The sequence below is a fragment of the Marmota marmota genome, unplaced genomic scaffold (genome assembly GCF_001458135.2).
Source record: "Marmota marmota marmota unplaced genomic scaffold, marMar, whole genome shotgun sequence".
Classification (NCBI taxonomy): domain Eukaryota; kingdom Metazoa; phylum Chordata; class Mammalia; order Rodentia; family Sciuridae; genus Marmota; species Marmota marmota.
In genome coordinates this window covers 20,890,422-20,908,653 of record NW_025999900.1, presented here as the reverse complement: position 1 = coordinate 20,908,653, position 18,232 = coordinate 20,890,422, and the positions used below count along the sequence as shown (strand labels likewise).

At 40.7% G+C, this 18,232-nt stretch overlaps 1 pseudogene; it reads left to right on the top strand.

Annotated features, from left to right (window-relative positions):
- Positions 1 to 13,348: 13,348 nt before the first annotated feature.
- Positions 13,349 to 18,232, top strand: LOC107145207 (annotated as a pseudogene).

Here is an 18,232-nt window from a genome sequence, read left to right as displayed (position 1 = left end):
ACTAAGATAAACTCAAAGATCCCCCTGCCTGGACTACAAGAGTAGCAATGCCAGTGACAGAATGGAATCCCATGGAAACTCAGGAGGACAGTCAGTCTGAAGAGCAGTCAGTGAGTTTGGTTTTAAACATATTGAGTTTGAGGTGAGACTGAAAATACTCAATTAGTTTTTTTTTAATTATTGTCTTATTACTAATCTGTCTTCTTTTTAAAGAGAGAGAGGAGATTGAATTAGCTTGATTAAATTCAGAATGACCCAAGGTACAATTGTTGGTTTTATGTTGTTGTTTTTAATGAGAGCAATAAAAAGCTTACTAAAATAATTAGGAAAATAACCATTACCAGATATCAATGTGTTAATTAGAAAATAATTGGAAACTCAAAGTCTGCGTTATCTGCATATAGATATTATCTGCACACAGATATACAGTGCTCTGGGCACTGTGCTTGGAGCAGAGTATAAAGGAGCAATAATCAGAGGTCCTGGAATGCTGTTAAGAAGGCAACATGGGAAATATTGAAACCTAGGAGATTTCTCTTAAGATGACATTTGCAAAAAGATTACATTTACAAAAAGAGCACTGTTTCTATTTAGATGAAAATTTTATTGAAGCAACTTGGTGGAAGGGCAAAGAGAGGTAACAGGAGATATAAGCCCCCCCCTCCCCAAATCATCCCTTGGCCAATCATGCAAAACAAAAGAGGCCTCATGTCACATAACCTTCTGCCCTAGTGGAGCTTAGGTCTAGTCTAGAACAGATTGCATTGTTTTAAGAGAAAGAAAGGGATCAGGCATGCACACACCTGTAAGCCCAGTGACTCTGGAGACTGAGGCAGGAGGATCACAAGTTTGAGGCCAGCCTCAGCAATTTAGGGAGAACCTGGTCTCAAAATAAAAAATAAAAAGGCTGGGGGCATAGCTCAGTCATAAAGCACCCCTGGGTCATCCCCAGAACAAAAAGATAGAAAAAAAAGGGGGGGGGCAGGGGGAAGAAGGAAAAAGACAAGGCAAAGAAAGAAAAGAAATTATGTAAGAGAAAACTTAGGGGGAGGGACATAATTTAGATTATTAAAAAAAAAAAAAGACCTGACTAAGTGACATTTGAGCTAAATCCTAAAGAAGGAGTTAGAAGAAGGTGGGGGAGAGGGGTTTGCAGACTGAGGGGAAAGCATAGGGGAGAGCCCTGAGGAAGAAAAAGACCTTGTCTCCACTGAGTGCCAGGAACATGAGGTCAGGAGGTCAGTTAAGAATAAGCAAAGGGGACAAGGCAAAAAAATTAGGTTGAAGTGGTAGGTGTCCTCCAGACAAGGAAACGAGCTCAGAGAGGTTAAGAAACACAGTCAGGCTTACCCCACTGGAAACTGAAGGTCAGTCCTTCAACCCAGATCAGTTTGACTTAATCTATACTCCTAACCCCCATCCTTCCTCATCTTCCTGATCTTCCTGATCTTAAGGTGTTTGTTAACATACTATGTTACTCAACTCTTTTGTTGATGTGACCAAAACACCCAAAAAGAACAATTTAAAAGAGGGAAAATTTATTTGGGGCTCACGGTTTCAGAGGTTTCAGTCCATAGTCGGCTGACTCCATTGTTGCTCGGGGCCTAAGGTGACAACAACATTTCATGGCGGAAGGGCCCAGCACAGGAAAGCTATTCATCTCATGGTGAGTTCAGGAAACAGAGAGGGAAGTATAAAGACTTCACAGGGAAGATGCACCCTTCCAGGCCATGCCCCTAGTGACCCACCTCCTCCAGCCACACCCTACCTGACTATAGTTACCACCCAGTCAGTTCCTTCAAACTAGGATGGACTGATTAGGTTACAGCTCTCATAATGCTCCCATTTTACCTCCGAATATTCTTGTACTAACAGGAGTTTGGGGGGATACCTCATATCCAAACCATACACATGCAAATTCTCAGGCCATACTCCAAAACTTCAGAACCAGAATCCCATACAGAGGAGGATCAGAATCCAAAAACAACAACAAAAATAAAACAGAACAAAGAATGTTGTATTTTGCATACAAAAATATTTGTATGCAGATAACACAGGCTTTGAGTTTTCAATTGTTTCCTAATTAACTCATTGATATCTAGTAATGGCTATTTCCATAATTATTTTAGTGAGCTTTTGAATTGCTGTCAACATAAAATTGTCATATTCTACAAGGAATATGACATTCCGATCTGGTAATTCAAGAAGAGTTTAATAAAGAGACGTGATTAGGCCCTGATACAGGAAAGAAGTCCATCCATGAAATCATGTCTGTTTCCCGGTGTAAGAAGTACAAAACATGCACAAACTGAACCCAAGTTGGTGCCTGTGAGTTTAGCGCCCTCATTCTGTGAATTAATTTGGCTTTCACATATGGGTTGCTTTTCTACATTATGTGATTACTACATTATGAAATTCTAATTGTTTTTGCTCTCCTGCATGAACTGCCTGGAAGATGAGATGCAAATTAACACATAATGTAATTACTTCTGCTCTCAACCTATTCAGATGTATTTTTCTTCCCCAAAAGACTCAGGTAAGTGGCCCTTATTTTAATTTACAACATCCTCCTAGTCCCACCTTTTACAGCCCACAGCCTCTACCCTGGTGAAATGCCTAACATTAGCATAAAAGAGAAAGTTTTTGTTTTTAGCAAGTATATCAGAATATCTCCATCCAAACAAAGCTTATCTTTCTAAATAATCACCTTAGAAGGCCAAATTTTTATAATACATGGCTGTATTTGGGCGGGGAGGGGGATAACTGGGGATTAAACTCAGGGACACTCAATCACTAAGCCACATCCCCAGCCCTATTTTGTATTTTATTTAGAGACAGGGTCTCACTGAGTTGCTTGGCACCTCGCTGTTGCTGAGGCTGGCTTTGAAACCAACATCCTCCTGCCTCAGCCTCTCAAGCTGCTGGGATTACAGGCATGCACCACCACGCCCAGCATGACTATATTTTTATACCATTAAATTCTCATTAAAATTTGAAGAGAAACCCTGAAAGGCAAGAGAGGTGTCATCAGTGAAGGATGACATACATTGAATTGGGAGGCAGGTGTAGAGCCTCAATGGCCGTGCAGAGCGTGCAGGTGTCTAGAAACTATTGTTCTTGCCAGCTGCCTGCCCTGATGCATCGAAAACAAGAAAAAGAGAGAGAGGTGGAAGGGGAAAAGAAGGCAGGAAGGCAGGGAGGGAGGGAGGAAACGATAGTATCAACCAGAAATCTTTTGATGAAGTACCAGGAAATGTGGTGTCAATGAAACATTAAGCATGTAAGAATGTTGCAGAGTGTGAATTGTTTTTACCTGCAGATACTTGAAGCAGCTGAAGTGTTCAACCACAGTGGATTGGTTGAATAATTGATGGACTATCCACATGATGAAATGGTTTGCTGTGATTCAAAGTTATGGTATATAGACCCATTTTCATTGATATGGAAAACTGTTAGGTGAGAAAAGCAAGTTTCAGAACTATATGTACAATGAGATCTCACTTTTTAATTCTGTACACAAATAGATGTGAGTGTGTGTGTGTGTGTGTGTGTGTGGTGTGTGTGTACAGAGAGATGGGGAGAGTAATACAAGGAGAAAGAGACAGGGAAGGAAAGATTCTTATTAAACATCAAAAATGAATATTTTTGAGAGAGAAAATTATGGGAGATTTCTTTCTTTTTGCTTAGTTCTATTTTCTAACTTTTCTAAAAAGAGTGACTTACTAGTGCAAAAAGGTGAAGAAGGCTGTCAAAAAACTGAGTAGCTGTGACTGAAGATTATCACTCAAGTAGTTACACAACATTTACTATTCCATGTCATTTTTTAAAGCAGGCAATATCTTGCCACAGATATGGTGATAAGATTTGTATCCAATTCTCTGGAGTCCATCTCTAGTGCTCCTTTGAAATCATCAGACTTTGCGTCTCCAACATGTATTATTAATGGGAAAATATGAGCAGAAAATGTACAGAGTTTGCAACCAATTGTTTACAAAAGAAAGGAAAATAAAAGATGACATATCTTATTGGCTTAGCAGTGCATAAAAATGATCTGGAAGAATAAATTTTAAAAAGTATAACAGTAATTATGGGCAAGAAATGGGAACTGAGCAAAAGGGAACAGAGATATAGCATTTTATATTTCTTGATATTTGAAACTTGTGAATGTATTGCATACTACAAAAAAAAAGTGTTTGTTGTTTTTTGTTTTTGTTTCTGATTCTGTTTTGTTTCTGAGATGGGATCTCGCTATGTTGCCCACTTTGCCCTAAGCTCAAGTGATCCTTCCACCTCAGTTTCCCAAGAAGCTAGGACTACAGATATGATCCACCATATCATCAACAGAGTTTTTAATCTTTTAGACATCTCATTATCTTTTTTAAATCATGTTTTCCTGGGATTATACATAACTGTGAGATTGATTTCATTGGTTTAGCCTTGAGTTAATACTAATAATATTCCAATGTCCACATGCATGATCTTTATGTGTTAATTTATTTTTACATTTCTTCTAGGTCTCTTCAAATGTTAATGGTAAGACAGGTTGGGTAGAAGAGGACCATCTTGGCCCCTAAGCAGCTGAATGGGTGAATATTTTCATCCCATTCTTCTTAAGGAGAGGTTACCCAAGAAGGTCAAACAGAAAATTAACCACCATGGAGGGTTTGTTAACAGGAATGTAGAAGGCACATGTTCTCATTCATTATTCTATTTTGCATCCAATATTAACTTTCTCAAATCCTACTACTGCCTCTATTGTTTACCTATTAACACGGTGTACTCAGTGGGAACATCTACCCAACACTAATGAGCTATTCACAGGAGAAACAAGAACAGGGTACCAGGAGCCAAGATAAAACAATTAGAGGGAAAGGGAGATGGTTGGCTCCTGACCTAAATCGAATTGCTTTTAAAAGGCAGAAACAGATTTTTAATTATGTAATCCCTTTGTTTCTCATTTCCTTTAAAATGTAAAGGTCAAATCCCTTTGTGAATGCTAAGAGCCAAATCTGATATTTATTGCCTGTGATGATCAGCTAGACTAAAACCAGAAGAGGTGACCTGTTCAACCCAGATGAAGCAAATCATTCTTTTTTTTTTCCTTTTTGTTACCATACAAAGTGCTATTTGGAATAATTAATTAATAATTACCATCCTTCTGCTTTTGCAACTCATTTTTCTTTTTTAACAACTATTCTCAGAGAAATTTAGTCTGCCCTTATAAAGAAAGTGTTTGAAAGCATCAAGATTTGGGATATGCAGGAGTCTAGTTAACTTATACTTTTTCAAGACTTCACTTGGCACTGAGATTACTTTAAGCCACTTTTTCTCATGTACTGTTCTTTGCATTTCAATAATAAGAGAGATTTTTCTTCTCACACTTTCCCTCCGCCCTTCATTCCATCCCACACCCACACCCCACCCCAGCCCATACCTCCAACCTTCCAAGTGTCCTAAATCCATGTCTCCAGTTTTCCCACTGTATTGAGATATAGAAAATCCCAGTGGTCCATTTTCAAAACTCAGTATTTAGTTTTAAATGTAAAATGACTTGGGATATAAAAAAGGCAGCTAGAGGGAGAGCAGAATGGAAAGTCACCAGCAGTTAACACTACAGTGTAAAAACCCACAGCCCCCTGATAAACAGGAGGTGACAAGGAAGGGGCCTGACCTGATCATCAGAGATTAAACTGTGTATTAGCCAAAAGGCACTCAGTCCAAGGGAAGAACAAAGGGAGGTAGGGACGAGTAAATGTATATCTTTTTAAATAACCCAACAGGACACAGTAAAACCTGGGTGATATTCTGGAAAACTGTGCACCCTGTGGTATTTGGCCAATGAGGAACTGGGACAGGGGTCTTGGGCTCTAGAAGATAAAATATCAGTTGTACATGAACTTGGGGTCCCTAAACACCAGGCACCCAAGCTTGCAAACAATCATTAAAGTAAAGCCTCATTTTTTTGCTGTTCCTTGAGTGCATTCTTTGGGCTTGAACACGTGAGTGTGTTTTTCACGGTATCAGACTTGCTGTTCTCTTGCTGATTTCCTGTGTATTTCTGTTCATACCATCTACCTTAGCACTTAAGCCAGCATTGTCTCATCTTTTATTGGCAAGAAATCTAAATAAAGGGACTGCATCAGTTCACATGACAGTACATAGAAGGAAAGAAGGCACAGCTGTGCCTAGATTTAAGTCACTGTCATCAAATTCCCTCCCTCCCTCTCCATCTCTGGGTTCTGCTCTCCTGCTGCACAGTTTCTTTCCCAGGCAAGCTCTCCTGGTAAGGTGACTTATATAATCCTAAGGTTAGGGGACAGACAAATGAGGACAGTGGAAACATGAGGTTAAGGGGAAAATTCTATAACATGGGCCCACTGTGCTGACCCCAACATGCTTCCTTTCCTAAGATGCAATTTACCTGCAGCCCTGCCTAGCCTAAGTGGACAGGATTTGTCACATTAATTACTTAGCAAAATACCTGTTAAATGCAGGAGAAATGCAGGCCCCAAATAATGTTGGTAAGAGGAAAGCAAGTTACCCTGAAGGGGGAGACTTTTATGACCACATCCTGAAACTCTAGGAGAGAAGGATAATTCCTCCTAACCATAAAATTTGTGAGAATGTATGGTTAAGAATCCAATTAGAGCTAGGCACAGTGGTGCACACTCATAATCCCAGCAGCTCAGGAGGCAGAGACAGGAGAATCGTGAGTTCAAAGCCAGCTTCAGCAAAAAGCGAGGGGCTAAGCAATTCAGTGAAACCCTATCTCTAAATAAAATACAAAATAGGACTGGGAATATGGTTGAATACTCCTGAGTTCAATCCCCAGTATGAAAAAAGAGGGAATAAAAATCCAATTAGAGGGTTGGGGCTGGGGCTGGGGCTATGGCTCAGTGGTAAATTGCTTGCCTAACATGTATGAGACACTGAGTTTCTCAGCACCATGTATAAATATATAAACAAAATAAAGGTCCATCGACAACTAAAAAATATTAAAAAAAAAAAAAAAAGAATCCAATTAGAACCGGTCAGCATGGGCCAAGGTGACCTAGAGACGCCATGGCAGTGGGGACTTAAAAGTCTGATGTCCTCTTGCTGTCAGTCAAAAGTCAAGAAGTGGGTTGGGGTTATGGCTCAGTGGTAGAGTGCTCGCCTAGCATGCATGAGGCACTGGGTTCCATCTTCAGCACCACATAAATATAAAATAAAGACATAGTGTCCACCTAAAACTAAAAGATAAGTATTTTTTTTAAAATTCAAGAAGTGACTTAAAAAGAGCATACTACAGGGACACAGCCACATCATGTTTGTAACAGCACAATTCACAATAGCTATATAGTAGAACCAACCTAGATGCCCTTCAGTAGATGAATGGATAAAGAAAATGAGGTATATATACACAATAGAATATTATTCAGCATTAAAAGAGAATAAAATCATGGCATTTGCAGGTAAATGGATGAAGCTGGAGAATATAATGCTAAGTGAAATTAGCCTATCCCCAAAAACCAAATGCCAAAAGATTTCTCTGATTTAAGGATGCTTATCCATAATATGCTGGGAGGGGGGAATGGGAGGATTAAATGAACTCTAGATAGTGGCAAAAAGGGAAAAAGGAAGGGAGAGGGCATAGGGGTAGGAAAGACGGTAGAATGCAATGGTCATCATTACCCTAAGTACATGTAAGAAAACAAGAAGGATGTGACTCTACTTTGTATATAACTGGAGATATGAAAAAATGTGCTCTATATGTGTAATATGAATTGTAATGCATTCTGTTGTCATATATAACAAATCAATTTTTTTTTAAAAAAGTCAAGAAGTGGACCTGACAGGGACTCTCTGGAAACTTCCCTGGGATCTCCAATAAAACGATAGTTCAAGAGAGGCATATTGTCCATCTCCTCTCTGGGAGGACTTACTTTTTCCCTTAAAAGTGTCCCTTTTCCTTTTCCTATCCCTTCAATAAACTCATGCCTGTTACTTGGAGTGACATGTCTGAAATCTTTCTGACTTGACCGCAAGAATCAGGGTTTGAAGGGGGATTTTCACACTGCCTCAGTTTCTTGAAAGACCCTAGCTCTGAAACACTAGCATTTGGAGACCTCAGGAAAAGAAGACCTTCTTTCCCCAAGTCCTAGCAGAAGTCCCAGGTCTGATGGTAAGAGGGTCAGCCCTCAGTTACGGTGAGCCCTGCTCACCTCTGGAGATCAGCTCCACCCAAAATCCATGTGCTGAAAGGGGGATCAGAATGGACCCTGCCCCCCCAAAAAAAAAGAGGAATTCTAGTACCAAAAGGAACAATGCTGGACAGACACACACACACAACCACCCCCCAAAACAAAAATTCCCCCAACTCAGCACTTGTCCTGCCCCAAGATATGTGTGTATATCTTGCTTCACCTGCCTAGACAACAAGGTTCTAAATTTCAGTCCCACAATGAATCACATCACTAGTGAATGCATGTATTTAGTAAATAAAAAAATTCCTCTTGCCAAAAAAAAATAGGAAGCACAGTGAAAACCTCAGTATCTATGAGGCTGAACACCGCCACAAACACAGCAAAGGAAGTCCCATCTTAGAGGACGATAGACAGTAATAGATGGTGACAGGCCTCAGCTGCTCTCAACTCCCTATCTAGAAATCCCAAAATGCCAGCCTTGTCTTATACTGTGAGGGAAGTTTCAAATGTTCTGTTTTCCTTTTTGAAGAGTCTATAGCAGAAATCAGTGAATGTTTTCCAGGCCTGATAATACATATTTTAGGCCTTGTCGGCCATGTGGTCTCTGTTGCTGCATTCAACTCTGCTGTCACAATGTGAAAATAGCTCTAGACAATACATAAGTCAATGAGCATGGCTGAGTCTCAATAAAACTTTATGTATGGACACTGAAACTTGAATTTCACATATTTTTCAAGTGTCATAAAATATTGCCTTGTTTGGATTTTTTTTTTCAATGATTTCAAATCGAGACATTCTACATACAAACCATATGCAGTGGACTAGAATTGGTTCATGAGCCATAGTTTGCCAACCCGTCTCCTATAGAGATTTCAGTATTTTCCAACACTTTATGACTTTATTGTAATAATATGGAAGCAAAGACTAAATTAGGCCAGGTGTGGTGGCGCACACCTGTTATCCCAGCCTTCTCTAGAGGCTAAGGCATGAGGATCGAAAGTTTGAGGCCAGCCTAGGCAACTTAGCAAGACCCTGCCTCAAAATAAAAATGGGGGGCTGGGGATGTGGCTCAAGCAGTAGCGCGCTCGCCTGGCATGCGTGCGGCTGGGGTTCGATCCTCAGCACCACATATAAACAAAGATGTTGTGTCTGCCGAGAACTAAAAAAAAAATAAATGTTAAAGATTCTCTCTCTCTCTCTCTCTCTCTCTCTCTCTCTCTCTCTCAAAAAAAGAAAGAAAGAAAGAAAAGTGAACAATTCAGTGGCATTTAGTACCATATCAATGTTCTCAACCTCCCTCTCTTTAAAAATAAATAAATAAATAAAATAAAATAAAAATGGGTGGAAATGTAGCTTAGTGGTAGAGTAACTCTGGACCCAAGCCCCAGTACTGCAAAAAATAAAACACACACATAAAAAACATCAGGTAAGTTTAATGCTTTCAGTTGTAGGTGAACTTTCTCTTTTTAGATTGAAGTAATAATATGCGTGATACAGTGCATTGAAGTCTTTAAAATCTTTCTGTTCTTAGTCTAAGGGCCTATAAAAACCATTTATCCATGTTCACTAGAGTTTTCTAGAACTGACACCATAGAGGCTTGATAGTATGAAAGAAACCTTCAGATTTAAAAGTCATATTAGGTCACCAGTAAAACATATGCATAGCTTAATTACATTACATTTATCCTACTAATGTACTAATATAATTAGTACAACTACATTACCACTTATTCAGCCCCAAATTGATCAAAATATCTGGTTAATGGGAGGAGGACTCTTCTAAATTCATGTATAAATTCAATCAACATTTACTGAATTCTCCAGATATTGGATAACAATAGCAATGAATGTTTTACTTTATTCCACAAAGTAATTGAGGTAGCTAAACAACATTTACGTGGTGTTCTAAAATTGTCAGATTGTTGAGAATTACTGTATTGTTTATGTATCATTTAATTATTTAATTCTCCTAACTCAGTGAATCAATCGTGTAAACCTACTTTATAGACAGAGAGCCAGAGAAGTTCAGGGATTTGAAGACTCAGAACTTGAACCTAGGTATTTTGGCTCTAAGAGCTTTTCCTTTCCAGGATACTTGCTCATTAATAAAGATTTTTGCATGTAAAGTCAAGTCCTTTGTGAATTTCAAGTATGCCTGAAATTTTACCATCCGAACATGAAGACAGATATAGAACGGTAAGCTCTCTGTGACTTTCCAGAACAGGAATTAAAATGGAAATCCTATCTCATGAGGCAAGCAATTTCAGGAACAGAAGATGCTCCCATTTCCTGTGCCTTTAGAAAACCATGACAATTGAAACACAACCTGGTTCCTCCAGAAGATACAAGTACATTCCCCCTAAAGGTAACCAGCCCAAAAATAACAGCCTCAGCCTTGCCCCGGGTGTGCCAAGCTTTTTCTTCTCTGCACTCGCTGCACATGCCCCTATTTTTTTTCCTCCTGAATTAACCTCTCCCTAACATATCAGATGCCATCAAGGGAATGGTGGTAACCTAGAAAGACCCTAAAATGAAGTGGCTGTTCAAAGGCACATCAATCATCCCAGGTGTGGGGCATAAAATACTACAGAGCTTTAAGACCCTGGAGGCACACAACTGACCACTTCCCTCCTAGGGAGACTCTGATCATTCTCTCAAGAATCAGCCTCATCCAGAATGCATCATGACCTTGCCTGAGCATTCTAGCCCCAAACAGAACTCTTAGCTGAGATTTGGCACTTTGATGAGGCCTGATAGCCTCCACTACTACTTACCAGTACCTGTATGTTCACAGTGTGTCCTACTAGAATGCAACCTTTAGACATCAGTTTTACTCCCTTGTATGCCCGCCCCTTTGTCAGTATCTACCACAGCAGGAATTGTTGCGACAGTCTATTACATCAGTGACCAATGACCCCAAATTCTCAATATTCACACTGTGCTTGCCTCTGGTTTCATTGAGGGTTCACCACATAACTAGTTTAAACATGGAATGCAGCAGAAAGGACACTGTGACCTGGAACTTCTGCTTTTGAGCCCATGGGAATTTGGAGGTACTGAGAGAGAGAGAAGCCTTACTGTCCCAACCCCCAGCTGACCCACAAGCTGACAAGCCAGAGGAGTGGCCATCAGTGAAATTAGCAGAACTATCCATTTGGGCCCATATTGCAGAGCCACAAGAAAATAAAGTTTTACTGCTTTAAACCCATTAAGTTTTGGGTTTGATAGGCAACAACAAATAACTCAAACAGATTCTCAGAAAATTTCAATTTCTCAACAACAACCCAATGACATTATTAATATTTTCCTACATTCTTTGTTAAGAGAACTGAAGCTCTAGAAAGTAAACTTGGTCAAGGTCAATCCGTTTTAAGGTATAAAAACTTGACTTCAAATACAAGTCTTTGTGCATTACTTGCAATGCCCATATTGCTGTCCCCTCCCCATTATATAGCCTTCATAGACATTGTAGCCCGAGGTACAACCATTATCCCCAGCCCTTGGAATCAGAAGACCAGACCTGAGATCAGATTCAGTGATGACTCTTGCCCAGGTGCATCTATCCTGGTAGTGTCCCAGAAGCCTAGAAAAAGAGGAGAGAGAGTACCCCAAGCCTCTTTAAAATGCACACCCATATCCCAGCACACCCATGTATATGCTGGCTCAGTAAATCTGGGCATGACAGCAAATAAGTATGCACTTTGACAAGATCCCCAATTAATTCTGATACACAGTCAGATTTGAAAACCACTATGCCAGTCCATTTAAAAATACAACTATTCCAGAAAAACATAATGTCTTTACTGTTCAGAGAACCTATCATGCTGATGGTATGTGAAAGATGGTACATTTTTAATTATGTGGATTGTCTATCTTGACATCTTCAATTCACTACATGTCATCAATGATATTCTTTAATGCTGACTTTTATAAAACTAGTTTAATATCTCAAAAGGTGAGATAAAATCTCAGTGCCATTACTCCATAAAATGACAAAATGGATTTAGTCTTTGAAGAGATTAATGCATCTTTACTATGATGTTTCCAGCTGAAACAGTTTTTATATGCCCTATAATAACATTTTGGTCAATGTTGCTCCATATACAAAATTATATGAACCACATAGCCTAGGTGCATAGTAGGCTAGACCATGTATGTGTGTGTAAGTAAACTCTAGGATATTCACACAACTACAGAATGAACACATTTCTCAGAATGTATTCCTCTCTCAACCCATCATTAAGCCCAGCAACGTGCAACTGTAATTCAGTAAATTTAGAAATATATATACCCTGCCTTCACATTTCTCTACTTTGCTAATTAAATGTAATATGTTATGACTGTCAGAGCAAGGTGTAATCTGGTGAACACCTTCCCATAAAACTGCTTCCAGGGCTGGGGATGTGGCTCAAGCAGTAGCGCGCTCACCTGGCATGCGTGCGGCCCAGGTTCGATCCTCAGCACCACATGCAAACAAAGATGTTGTGTCCGCCAAAAACTAAAAAATAAATATTAAAAAATTCTCTCTCTCTCTCTCTTTAAAAAAAAAACTGCTTGCATGTTTTCACTAAGGGATCCATTAAAATACACAACAAAGATGGTCATTATGGGCACGCCTGTAATCCCAGTGGCTCCGGAGGCTGACGCAGGAGGATCATGAGTTTATAAACCAACCTCAGCAAAAGCATGGTGCTAAGCAACTCAGTGAGACTCTGTCTCTAAATAAAATACAAAATAGGACTGAGGATGTGGCTCAGTGGTTGAGTGCCCCTGAGTTCAATCCTCAGTACCAAAAAAAAAAAAATACGCAGCAAAGCTGACCACACCATCGGTCCCCTGACTCAGAGCAGAACAGTGAAGCAACTAGGGAATAAGGCAGATGTGCTTCTGTGGGTTTTTCTCAACGACTCTGTCCTTCCCCAGCCCACTCCTCCAAATCTCTTCATCTGGGCAGAGATGACAAATTCAAGAAAATAGTGGGGCAATAAGTATGCACACAGAGGCAGAAGGAGACGCAAGGAGGGACAGAAGAAAATTTTCACAGTTGCCCTTCTCAGTAAGTACAGTATAAAAAGACCTAGTCTGTAACAGAGAGAAGCAGGACCTGAAAGTGAGAGAGTAAAATGATGAGTGATTTTAAGGGAATTAAAAACACGGTAGCACACAGCGCAGTTTTGGTGACTGTTTGGCAAACTGATTGTATGGATGCTTTATTACCCAAGAAACTCTTTCATGGATATGAAATTTACCCTAAGAAATGTCACAGGGCATCAGGATTCAAAGTTCAGGACATTTATAGCAGTGTTGTTTGTAGTAGCCAAAAAACATACAACGCCCAACCACCCAGCTGTAGAGGGGATGATACAGTGCTACCCACTAATGATGGAAGACTGCACAGAAATGAAGGCAAGAAGCCTACAACACAGATGAAGCTCACAAATAGAGTGACTTGTGGAAGGAGCTAGATCATGGTAAAAAACCAAGGAGCCATGGTCTGGTCCTTGGTCAATTCCTTGTATATAAAGTTTAAAGACTAACCTACAAGGTTTAGGAATGCCTACTTAGGTTACCCGATATTAAAAAAGAAAAGGTATGGCAGTGATTACCAACAAAGCCAGAAGAATGCTACCTTGAGGAGGAGACTGGGGTTTGTGTTTGGCTTCATGTGGGAGCCTCTGGAATGCATTCTGTTTTTTAACCTGAAACGTGATAACACGGATTGTTCTCTTGCAATTTCTCAGGATACACATTTAGGATTATACTTTCCTTCCTGTGCATTATATGTTATTATTTTTTAAAGTTTTAAAAGCTTATTAGCAGAAATACAATCTAGGTTGAAGAAAAGGGCAGGTTTGACAAAAGAAAAATTTAGGAGATATTTATATTTTCTTACATAATATAAAGGAAAAGACTAAGGACAAAAGCAATGAGAGATAAGAAGATGACCAGAAAGGAAAAATAATGGACAGATTGAAATTTAGACAACTGATATTCCCAGAAAAAAGTCCAAAATGAAACAGAAGTCTATCTTAGGTAGTAGGCCAAGTACTTTGTATAAATTGACCCACTGAATCTTCACAGTTACCCTGTGAGGTTAAATACCATTGTTAGTTTCCTTAAAATAGTAGGAAAGGTCTAACTTTCCCAAGGCCTTGTGACTAACTAATAAGAAGGTAAGTGATAGAGAGAAGCCAAGAGTCACTGTTAGCAAGCTACTAAATTCAGCCCTCTTAGACACTACACCACACTGCCCCTAATTTTTCCTGCTTTGGATTAAAATATAATATGCTGTAACACTCAAAGGAGAATATAAAAAACATTTTTAAAGATTTCAAGAAAAACTTACATTTTGCTTCCAGAATTGTACATGCCCCTGCTAGAGACAGGTGTCACCCAAAAGCTCATGTGTGAGACAACACAAGAAAGTTCAGAGGTGAGCTTTTCTCACATATTGGGATGACTGGGCGGCGGCGGTGTTGGGACCATGTCCTTGGAGGTGACCAGGGCGACTGCAGGGATGGTGCTAGCAGAGCTGTATGTCTCAGATCGAGAGGGAAATGGTGCCACGGGAGATGGAACCAAAGAGAAACTATTTAAAACAGGCCTAAAAGCTTTGATGACAGTAGGAAAAGATCCATTTCCTACCATTTATGAAGATTCACAAAAAGAAAATGAGAGGTAGAACATTATGTCTGAATCACAGATGAAGAACATTAGGAAAATGTGGCATAGGGAGCAAATGAAGAGTGAATCCTGAGAGAAGAAAGAGGCAGAAGATAATTTGCGAAGAGAAAAGAACCTCGAAGAAGCAAAGAAGATTACCATTAAAAATGATCCAAGTCTGCCAGAGCCACAATGTGTGAAGATTCATGTATTAGAAGGATATAGAGGCCAGAGAGTAAAGGTTTTTGGCTAGGTCCATGTTAGAGTCTGTAAACAAGTCTGGATGGCGCCTGGCAAAATGCCAGAGGGAGTGGTTTGTGAAGTAATGCCAGCGAGCCATTAAGTGTGGAGATTCCTTATTGGTTGACTGCTGTATCTAGTTTATGTTAATTAAGATAAGCTGTGTGGAATGTATAAATACCGCTCCTGTCCTACAATAAACGGCTCCTACTCCTGCTGTATCAAAGTACACAAGTTGTTCGTCACCCCCCGGTTATTTTGCTGCAGCCGGACTGCGGCAGATGGTGGCCCGTTACGGGGAGCCCCGGGACACTCGGGGGTAAGTGACGGGAAAAAAAAGCTGCCCGTCCATAGAGAGGACGGGAGCAAATCTGCTCCTCCCTAGGCAGATAGGGTGAGAGGAAAAATGGCCATTTTGAGAAAATGGAGAAGATTGATACAGTATGTTTGTGTCTTGTTTTGTCTAAGTGTATTGTATTGTCTTTGTGACGAAAATATGGAAGGGGTGTTAAGTAAATTACTAAGGGAAAGAGGCACCCCAGTGGAACCAAGAGCAATTAGGGTATGTGTTGATAAGAGCCCAGGAACTCTAGTCAGAAAGAAGAAAAAAGTTCAGAGGAAGGATTATCAGGAAAAAAGTTGCAGCAAAAGGCTATTACTGAATACTTTCGTTACCGGAGGGTGCGTGAATCGGAGTGGCGGCTGCCACGTGCGCAAAACGCTCATGGCGCAGCAAGGTTTTTCCAAGCGGCCGGCAGTGGGCTCTTCCCTGCCCCCCGCCCGGGGAGCGGGACGCCACTGCAAGAGCCCAAATCCAAACCTGACCTGGAGGCACAGTCTTGCAGGCTCTTTGAGTCCAGGACACTCCCCAGGGCCATCTGGGGCTGCCCAGGATGCTACAGCCGGCAGAAGACGCTACTGGCGTCCCTGATGTTTGGTCATTTTCAGTGCCAATAACTAAGCTACAATGGTTCTCCCACACCTGGAAGCTGATGAGTAATGAGCACTATTAATGCTTATTTCAAATGCAGAAAAACCTTGAGATAAACTACTAAATTGTTCAGAAGGTTGTTTTCTTAGTAGAATGCTACAGGATTTTCTTTAGCCATCCGGAGTTCCTGCCTTTCATCCCAGTGCCGGTGAGGACAAAGGTAGAAGAATTTCCAGTGTTGCTGAAAACCGGACGAGACTTCGGCTGAGAAACGGACGAGACTTCGGATCAAGCTAGTTGCCTGCAGAACTTACCTGGACTGTGATTTAAGCTAGCTGCCTGCAGAACTTACCTGGACTGTGATTTACCTGGACTGTGAGTTAATCTATTGAGACACTGCTTTACCTGGACTGAGACAACAAACTGTAATCTACAACAAATTGTAACTGGGTATCTTTGCAAACAGTGTCATTGCTGGTATAATTTTTCCAAGGGCTTCTTGCATGGAGCCATCAATTGGCTTGGTATTGTGGCATTTTGTATCCTCCCCTTCTGCTTGTAGCAGATTATTTATGGTGTTTATGTAAAAACCACTATGGTCGTTATTTAAATTAAACAAAAGGGGGAAATGTTAGAGTCTGTAAACAAGTCTGGATGGCGCCTGGCAAAATGCCAGAGGGAGTGGTTTGTGAAGTAATGCCAGCGAGCCATTAAGTGTGGCGATTCCTTATTGGTTGACTGCTGTATCTAGTTTATGTTAATTAGATAAGCTGTGTGGAATGTATAAATACCGCTCCTGTCCTACAATAAAAGGCTCCCACTCCTGCTGTATCAATGTACACAAGTTGTTCGTCACCCCCCGGTTATTTTGCTGCAGCCAGACTTCGGCAGGTCCATAGGCTGCATAGGCAAGGAAAGAATTTAATGTTCCTGGGGTTACAGGATGGTACGGGTTATCTTCAGTATGTCTTGTCGGATGAGTTGTGTCAGTGTTACCATGGAGTAGTTTTGTCTACTGAGAGTAGTGTTGCTGTATATGGAATGCTAAATCTTACTCCAGAGGGCAAGCAGGCTAGAGGGGGCCACGAGCTGAGTTGTGACTTCTGGGAACTTATGGGGTTGGCCCCTGCTGGAGGAGCAGATAACTTAATAAAGAATCTGATGTTGATGTCCAGCTGAACAATAGGCACATGATGATCCGAGGAGAAAATATGTCCACAATCCTAAAACCACGTTCCATGATCACCAGGTGCTCCAGAGATCACTTCTTTGATATGGGGTACTGTGAAGTTACTCCTCCAACGTTGGTGCAGACACAGGTAGAAGGTGGTGCCACGCTCTTCAAGCTTGACTATTTCGGGGAAGAGGCATTTTTGACTCAGTCCTCTCAGTTGTACCTGGAGACCTGCCTTCCATCCTTGGGAGATGTTTTTTTGTATTGCACAGTCATACAGAGCAGAACAATCCAGAACATGAAGACACCTGGCTGAGTACACTCACGTGGAAGCTGAGTGCCCTTTCCTGGCCTTTTGAGGATCTCCTGAACAGACTGGAGGACTTGGTTTGTGACATGGTAGATAGAGTCTTAAAATCACCGGCAGCAAGTATAGTGTATGACCTCAACCCGAATTTTAAACCCCCTAAACGGCCTTTCAAACGGATGAACTACTCCAATGCTATTGTGTGGCTAAAAGAACACAATGTAAAGAAAGAAAATGGGACTTTCTATGAATTTGGAGAAGATATCCCAGAAGCTCCTGAGAGACTGATGACAGACACCACTAATGAACCAATCTTGCTGTGTCGATTTCCTGTGGAGATCAAGTCCTTCTACATGCAGCAATGTCCTGAGGATTCCCGCCTTAGTGAATCTGTTGACGTGTTGATGCCCAATGTTGGTGAGATTGTGGGAGGCTCAATGCGTATCTGGGATAGTGAAAAAATGCTGGCAGGTTATAAAAGGGAAGGGATTGACCCCACTCCTTATTACTGGTACACAGATCAGAGAAAATATGGTACATGTCCTCATGGAGGATTCAGCTTGGGCTTAGAACGATTCCTGACTTGGATTCTGAATAGATATCACATCCGAGATATATGCTTGTACCCTCGATTTGTCCAGCGCTGTAAGCCATAACTGATTCCTTCCTAAATCATGAAGAAAAGATGGTCATGAAAGGAACAGACTGCCTCATTAAAAAGGAACAAAATG